We start from the raw sequence: 9,864 nt of genomic DNA, 5'->3' as shown, positions 1-9,864 counted from the left end.
ATAACTTCCAGATGGCTGTTTCACATGGCTGGTAAGTTGGTTCTAGTTGGAAGTCCAGCAGAGGGCTGGGGACTTTAGTTTCTCTCCTAGTGGGTCTTTCTGGGTCACTTGGAGCTCTTTCAAGATCGGCTCATTTCTAAGTACATTTGTCCCCAGAAACAGGAAGTAACTTGATTACAAAGGCAACTTACACAGCAGTACTTCTGCTGAATTTTATTGGTCACAGTCACAGAGTTTTGACTCAATGGGACTAGTGTCCAAGATTTTGGGGCCATGTTTTAAAACTGTCACAATCAACAGGTCAATTCTCTGTTTCAAATTCAGCAGTGCCTCCCTGTGTTATTTCGGTTCAGTATTTTGACCAATCACAGAAGCATGATTTATCATGCTCTTTATACAGTTTACCCCTGCAGCCTCATTCCTTTCTCCTTCTATGTTTTCCACTCATGTTCTTATTTCATTCTTGTCAATATTTGGTGCCTGGCTTACTAGCTGCCATCCGTTTACATTCCACTGTTCAATCACTGCCTTTCTCACTCTCTCTTCAGAGCTTAGCTCAGATGTCTGTTCTTCTGGAAACATTTATGCAACCTCTGTCTCTGTGCTTTCCACTGTATGTCCTCCAAGTCTGAAATAGATCTCTCCTCTATCGATCCTTGTGCATGTAAGTCAATAAAATATTTTTATTATATTTTATTTGACTTTTATCACTAGATTCTGTGATGGTATGATGTCTTATGTGTCATGGTATCCTCAAAGTTTTTTGAACGAATAAATGGGAAAATGATCAAATATATACAGCATAGAGTATAGAAATTACTTGCTTACACATAGACAAGTCTGTTATATGTTACACATGCACTTCTGGAGACCTTCCATAGTTGAAAAAAAAAAAAATTATTCAAGATTAGTTTTCAAGTAGAAATTAATATAAACTTGGTTGATGTAGTCTCAGAAATGTAAATATAAGAACTATGATAGCAAGTTTACTTAAATACTTTTTAAATGATCTCATAATTATTTCTAGCACTTTATAAAGTGTTTTCTCCTAAATGAGCGGCAGGGTTGTTTTTACTTGTGTTTTATCACATTTAACATTTACTTCAAAGTTGGGGTAGGAGTTTTAGCACTAGCATTAGTGAGAGCACTTCATAAATGCTTGAATTGCATCATGATAGGGTGTAAAATACTTTTAATTATCATATACATGACTTACAAAAAGCACAAAAGTCACTAAAATCGCTTGCACAAGTCCCAATGTATAAACAGTCAATTCTCATTATTTATTGATTCTATATTTAGAATTTGCCTTCTGGCTACAAGTTGTTTATGACCCTCAAATCAATACTTGTAAGGGTAGGGCTTTCCCCATCAGTTGCAGACATGTGCATATGCAGAGTGGCAAAAATCCGGTCATCTGATGGCATATATTCCAGCTAAAGTTGAACAATGTGATGCTCTGCCTTCTGGTTTCGGCTTGCATACTGTAAACAACTGTCCATTTGCAGTCTATTTAGTGCCATGTTTTTCACATTTTGTGTTTTATGTTAGTGACTTGGCTGTTTAAAAAGGTGCCCAAGCATAGTGCTGCAATGCTTTTAGTGTTCCTAAGCATAAGAATGCTGTGATGTGTCCTGTGGAGAGTATATGTGTTTTAGATGAGTTTTGTTCAGGCATGAGTTATAGTACTGTTGGCCGTGAATTCAAAGTTAATTAATCAACAGTATATATTAAATAAGATGTCATTACACAAAAATACAAATAAAACAATGTTATGTATTGCTCAGTTGATGAAATGTTGAGACCAGAGGCTCACAAGGAACCTAATCTTGTTATTTCCTCTATGAGCAATGATTCCAGTACTTACCGATTCAGTGTTTGTGGTGACTTTATTGAACATAACTAGAACAAATAACCAAAACATGGTTCACATTAAGGATGCTGACAAAGGATGAGATTACTTCTGCTTAATCTATAAACTGCTTTGCCAAATTTCTGGAGTTAAAATACAATTTACATATCACTTGGTCTACCGATTTTAAAATGATGGATACTTGAAGATAATTTTCTGTCCAGTTCATAATGTTTCACATTTTGTACATAAAGCAATATTTTATTAATACTATATATATCATGATAATTCAAAAACACAGAAGATACAACTAACAAATTTTTAAAGTTCAAATATTTTATTAATTCAAACTAGTTGTTGTAGTTCCAAAAAACTATTATTTTTCCTATAAGGGATGCTTAAAGAAGGCTATCTGTTTTCTTTGATGTAAATAGACATTTGCTAACTGGAGATGACTAGTTGGTGTATTTAAAAATTTTAAATTCAGCTTATATATATATATATAAGCTGAATATATATATTCAGCTTTTTCTTTTTTTAAGATTTATTTATTTATTAGACAGAGCATATGAGTGAGTGAGCATGCGTGAGTGAGCATGGTTGGGGAGAGGCAGAGGGAGATGGAGAGAGAAACTCAAGCAGACCCTGTACTAAGCATGGAGCCTGGCCTGGGGCTCAATCAGACCTGAACCAAAACCAAGAGTTGGATGCTTAACTGACTGCACTAACCAGGCACTCCTGCAGCTTATTTCTTAAAGTGGAAAGATATCTGCAATAATACAAACTGGAGATGGAATCTGATGTTATTAAATCTGTTTTGTTAGGAGTAAAAACACTGGTATATTACATTTTCCCAAGCAGATTGTGCTTCTAAGATGATTTTGAGTATAATTTGGGGGTACAGATAGAATTATATGACCCTTAGCTAGTTGGAAATGGGTTATATATACATCTACTTGACTGATATTTGCCCTATGAGCAATATGTCACAGAGTAGAGATTTAAAAAATGTTATACATCATTAGATCACATTGATGTGAATCATGGCAAAATTTCGAATTGGGATTTCCCTCAATACTTTTAAGCCTCCATTATTCAATGGGAGAAATGATTAGTGTATCTCTGCTCTGAGACTTAGGCTAGAAATAGGTTGGCTTGGTGGGAATTGAAATTTACTGCCACTCTGCTGTCGCAAAAAGATAACTTTTTGTCCATTTCATAATAATGTTGCAATGAATATGGTATATCAGTCCAAATACATGATGTTTCGCTAGAATTTTTTAAAATTTATTTGGGTTATATTTCACACACACATGATTACTTACTTATAGCAAGACAGGGATGATTGAGTAAGTTTGGACTTTTGGACTGGGAAAACTGAAAAATACATTCAGGTGCTGTAATATAAAAATATAATAATCTAAATTATAATAAACATCTAATTTGGAAGACTTTCAGAGTCTTAAAAAAGAGTAATTTTGAAGAACTCTATTATTCTTACTTAAGACAAAACTTTCAAAACTTAATGGAAAATTATTTCCTCATGTATAGCACAGCTTTGGATTTAGTGTTGTGAGTACTAGTTTATCCTGGGATGCCTGTATAGGGTATGCCACTTAAGTCCCTTTTACAAAAAAAAAAAAAAAAAAAAAGTCCCTTTTACAATAAACCATAATGAATAAGCCCCAATACTTCATCTCTGTTAAACCATAAAATATACTCCATAGAAATCACATTAAAGCTACCTACAATCATTCTTAAATGTACTCTTAAACAGAAACATGAAAATTTAACTAGGCCTGAATCCTCCTTAATATGTTAAAGAAATGAAGAGATCCCCTGAGTGGTGGGAAAAGATCTAACTTCAAAGTATAGTGGTGGAGGGAATCAACAAGGTAATAGGACACATTAAATTTTTCTGGTTGATGCAGTAGAATTTTATTTTCAATAATCACCAGTAGATTAATTTGGAAAATGTGTTACTGGTATGGGGGGAAAGACAGATAAGATCTATGACTTCTAGACATTTCAAATACTGTGAAGCAAAAACTTATGCCTTTTGTCACTGTCCATCCCCTGGGGATTGCATACAAAATAGTAAAAAATCTATAATTTTTCCAGAGAAAGGAAAGTATCTACTAACCAGCTAAGCACAATGGGTATAATAAAATCAGGGAATTTGTCTGGCTTTCATCTGATAAAATACTTCAGAAAGGCCAGTGATTCTTTTAATGAGTGGCCTTGAGCAATTCATTTAACATGTTTCAGCCTCCATTTTACTCTTTTCTAATCTAAAAGATTAAGACGCATCTAGTTCCCAGCAGTGTGGAGGCTTAATTTCATTTGATTCAAAAGCCTTTGGGCTTTTTCCATGATCATCTGTGTTTGGTTTCAGAAAGTTTTGAACTGTCAAAATTAGTCACACAAAAGTGATGTCATAGCGCATCTCCTTTCCTAAAAGCTCTGATTCCTGTATTATTGTTTAAATTTCATGCTGTGATAGGTACTCTAAATATCTTCAGTAATATACACATATCACATATCTCCTTTGATATAGTCTAACCTAGAAAGCTCTTCGTGACTAATGTGGTTTTTTTCACCAGCTTGATTTGCAATTCAACCCACAATGAGGAAAACATCAGTGATTCAATTCCCTTTTGTCAAAGCCCTTGGGCATTACCTGTGAAGAATGAATTTTCAAATATACTCAACCACATGTAAGAGAATATGTAATGTGCTATGTCATTTTTGAACACAGTTTCATTCAACCTCAATATAATGACTAAGCATACCATGTGTAATCAATATCCTCAGACAACGGGGTGAAAAAACACAATGTGGTACAGATATTATGATTACAGAAAACTGTTAGTAGGAGAAAAAGATATGCATACTCTTAATCAGCATTGATCTATGTAAAAACCAATGGATTACATATTAACTTCCTTCACTGAAGCTGCCAATATATTTTTGACTACAGAATGAGCAGCTTATAAATCTGTTTCTCCTGAATTGGTTTGTGTTATCGACTAAATGTTTGTGTCCACCACCAGCTCTCAGTAATATGTTGAAGCCCTGACCCTCAATGTAATGGTATTTGAAGATGGAGCGTTGGTGGAGAATTAGAGTTAGATGAAGTCATGAGGGTGCAACGCTAATGCTGAGATGAAAGGTTTTAGAGCATATGGTGAGATGGTAGCTGCCTACAAACCAAGGGAAGACCTCAAAATGAAACCTACCTTACGAGTATCTTTCAATAGATATGAAGTGACTGATTCAAAGTAACTCATGACAGCATTTTCTTCTTTACAACCATTGTGATATCATCGTTTATTTCAGATATAGCTCATAAATATAAAAATGGGTAGTATCACAAGGGTTGGAGACAAAACGTACACCTGAATTGAGCTCAATGATTTGAAATCATTAGGTAGTTATTTTCTAAATAAATGCTCATAGCTGAGTCCATATGTATTGTAAGCTGGCTGTATAACTGGGAACTTGCAAAATTAACTTGATGTAGAAGAAATGTTTATTAAAGGATAAATTAGTTTAAAATCCTTAATTTGACATCCATATCATTAAATCTCAATAGTAATCACAGCAATTGTTTAGAACATAAACTAAGAAAAAGCTTTTGTGGAGGATCATTCTATCAATGACATTTAGAATTGACAGGGCAGTGATAAAAAAGATAAATTTTAATAGAGTTTTAAATTGTTCTAAAATTTTCTACATGCAGTGCACTCCTTTCATGCTTACATTTGATTGGCAACACTTGCTTTTCAGGGTTTTATTTTTTAGTTATAATTAGATTACATAAATAAGTACATAGTATACTTCCAGATGTTTCCAATAGATGTCATCTGTCACTATTCAGTATTATTTGAAAAGAACATTCTTATACAAAACATTTTCTTCATCCCTGATTTTTGCTTTTGATAAATTTCTAGCATTGGAATTTTGGTACATGAAGTTTCCCTAGAAATATAGCAATGCTCTTAGAAGAAGTATATGTTCACAGATAGTGGAAACTATCCTTCAAGAATGTTTGCTAACATTGCAAATGAAAACTGTCATTTCCTTTGATTTACTTTTTTTTTGATCACTGGTGGAATTAAAGAAATATATATTTATCATCCTCTTACTTATTTTGAGAATGTATTTTTAATGTCTTTTGCCAAGTCTTGTATTTGAGCATTACTCTTTTATTATTTTACAGTGACTAGTCTATAGTGATCTTTACTAGGAATAGTAATAACCTACTTTTCCTTTGGACCAATTATAGAGCTTTTAAAGATTTTATTCTTTGAGTCTAAATTGAAGTGGATATAAAATGGGGTCCAATTATAATCTGTGGTAAAACTTTGTATTTGACACACACACACACACATACACATAAGACTTGTTTTAGAAATGGCTTCAGATCATCATTCTGTTAGCTAAAATTTGTCCCCAAAGAACTCCTGTAATAGCACTTGTCATACTGGTATTATAATAAAGGTGAAAGCTTCATAAGTAATGGTAAAGACTTTAGTTTTGTATTAGATAAGATGAATGGACATAAAGAAGGACCTCGATCTAGTTGACATTTAGCAGATAAACTCTAAATTAATAATGGTTAAGTGAGGAGAAAAACTTCAGTAACAAGTCAGATAGACAATAGGCCCATAAATGCCTCTCATATTTGGACAATTTGTAGCATTCTGTTATACCTCACTTTCTGCATTCAGTTGTTATTATTTATTTTTATGTCTGTTTTTCCTTCTCCTTGAATTATTACCATCTGCTACACATTTCTGAATTGGAATTTTCCCAACAGTTATCATACAGTAATTGATTAATAATGTTGAAAAATTGAGTAAGTAATTGAATTCCAGGTCCACTGTTCTTCTAAATGAACTCTGTTGCTTTCTAAGATTATAAGGGCATTGGGTGTTCTTTTTCTCATCTAGGGTTCAGAGGTGCTAGGAGCAGCAGACAAAAGTCACAGCAACATCACTTTAGCCACAGATGCTGCCTAATGGTGTGTTAAAACTCTGCAGTGAAGAATAAGTTGCTGACATGATGCCTCCTGAAGAGACACACAAATGCTGACTCCTTTGTTTTTTTAATTGGTCAGTTGTGTCCTATAAAATTTGGCATGAGAAATACTTTGCCCTTTCAGGTTGCTATGGACAGAAAATCCCTAACCAAGCAAAATCTAGGTTGCTCATGTGTGATTGAATGCGTCTCCTCCCTTTAGGGGGAAGATGTATTTGCCTTTTTTGAAGCCATGTTTAATGTTCTGTTTGGTAAACATGTACCAAGGTGATTCTTTCATGAACTAGACTGTTGAGATTACTAATTTGTGTATAGGAAGGTGAAAAACATGATAATCCAAGCCACAGGGAATACAAAGAGGGGAGAAGTGAGGAGTCTGTTGACCTATGGTGTCCTATAGAAAGATTTGCACTGGAAAAATGGAAATAACCCAGTGCCAATGTTAAAAATAAATACATAAATAAAGCTGTCTGGAGACAGAGGAAATCCTCAGCTTTTATAAAGACAAAGGAAATCGTTCTGTTCTAAGTGGCTGAGCTGTTGTGATACTTCTTGTAAATTTATTATAGAGGCTGCTAATTTATATATTTTCATGCAACAAACATCAAGAGTCTACAGTGTAAAAACATGTTGTAGGTTATAAATTGAACTTCTAATGAAAGCAGATAAGTTTTTCTAATATCAGTTTTTAAAAAAAAATCTAATAGGTAAGGAAAATGAAATGAACCATTTACTGATCTGTCAAGCAGTATATGAAGCTTTAAGAGTATACTATTATGTTATCTATTTTTTAATGATAAAAATGGAGCCTTAGACAAATCTGTTATTTACCTATGCTGTTATTCATATTGGCTATGGGGTTTCATTACCAAAGTGAGATTTGAACAACCTTGGAGGATGTAGTAAATAAAGATCATAGTAAGTAAAGATCAGATAGAGACACTTTAGGCAGAAGGAGAAGAATTAAAAGCAGAAATAAAAAGTATGGCATTTACCAGTGAATATGAAGTAGTCCGGTTTTACTAGGAAAATGAGTTATAAAGAGATTAGCAGTGAAGTTCACATAGAAATTTAGACATAATTAGAGCACAGAGAACCTTGAATTCCTGGGAAAAAGGCAAACATTTGTTCTCTGGATATTTGAAATTTTCTGACAATTGCAATGCCATCCACAGAAGGCTCCTTTAAGAAAGCTAACTTGGCAATAGAGTGAAATATAGATGAGAATTGGGAGATACCAGAGGCAAATTTACCAAGTAGACATTCTTATAAAGATACTGCTTAGAGATATGTATGTACAATAACATTAAAAGCCTTATGGGAAAAAGAAAGTAATTAGAATTGAAACCCTACTATGGACCAGCACTTTACTAGCCATCCTGGACAATTAAATAGGTTATATCATTTACATTTCATTATTTCTTTATAATTATAGTACCTTTAGAAATTGGTAGAAAGACATGAGAGGGATGCTGCAGAGAATGAACATAATCGACTGTGAGAGGCTATAGAAACTTTCCAGCATCAAAGATAATTTTGAAGGTTCAAATCCAAAGTTCTAAATGGTGCTATGTCAAGATGGTATCACTTGCAGATGACAAAACCACTTGTGGAAATTTTGAGTCTGAGCAGTCATTTTCTTTTTCTCAGGCATAGTGGCTGATTGTGATCTGTGTCTGGTCAGGGAGGTTAGGATCAGGAAGGACATTTGATTGGTGGGAAAACATTAGTGATTACAAAAGCAGCACGGGTACTGTGCAAAATGCTTTATCTCATGTACTTCCCACTACAGTCCAATAAAATATATAATATTATTTTTTAAATTTCCACACCTATTACACATGTATTAGTCAAGTTACAGAATAGAAACTAGGTATTTTATTTTATTTTTATTTTTATTTTTTTGAAACTAGGTATTTTAGAAGGAAGGGATTTGATATGTGATACACTTACAAAACTTTGGTAGAGCTGAGGATTAAAGCCCAGACAAAAACACTATAGATGTGAGGAAATTAGGAATTGCTAAAATGATAGAATAATGCTGGTGGTCTCTGTTGCCTGCAACACCAATGCATGTGATCTTTCAGAAGCGCTTCTGAATCTATTAAAATTTTCATGATCCCTTCTTCCCCTCCACATACATGCTACCATAATAATAGACAGTGGCTTCTCCTTCTCTTCTGCCTTCTGACTCTTCTACAAGTTCTTTCATTGTTTGGAATGTGAACCTGACTTCTGATGACAAGTATATCTGGGAAATGTATTTTCTAGGCTTGCAGTCTCTGAGGAAAAAAAATGGTGTTCAGTCTTGATGGAATGTACCAAACACACACATACACACATGCACACATACATGCATACACACACACACATACATACCCATGGAGAGAGAAAAACCTGAACTTAGTAAATTAAATAATCTGCCTAAAGGTTCTAGTTGGCCAGTAATGGAAGCAAAATTTAAGACCAAGTTTAACATCAAAATTCATGGTCTAACTATTAGATGGTATAGCCATTGAGTTTGGGACAGAGCAACAGAGTAGGCATGGCCATCTTGGTAAATCGATACTTGGCCTGTGACATGAGAGGGCTAATGAGAGACTTCAGTAAAAGGCTCTAAATGATCCTACACGATCCACAAAAGTTTCCCAAATAGAGTCAATTCTAACATCTTCAAGGCCTAGAAACTTCAGATTTACCCATCAAAGTTAGAACTATCTATTCTTTCACTCTTCCTGATGTGAGGGGATCTAAAATATCACCAAGTGAATGTTAGTGGGATAAAAGCTGAAACCTACCACATCTCTTCCCCTCACTGCAGGCAACAGTCATCTACGGGACAAAGTGGATGGGGTAAAGTCTTACCTTTGAATGAAAACTGAATCATAGAATAATACCTAATATTAGAATTAATGGATTAAAGTTGACCAGAAAGTTGCATTACCTAAGACTGGGAATAAAACTTATGA

This window comes from Canis aureus, chromosome 14, assembly GCF_053574225.1.
Source record: "Canis aureus isolate CA01 chromosome 14, VMU_Caureus_v.1.0, whole genome shotgun sequence".
Classification (NCBI taxonomy): Eukaryota; Metazoa; Chordata; class Mammalia; order Carnivora; family Canidae; genus Canis; species Canis aureus.
Note: the sequence above shows the minus strand (reverse complement) of the source record.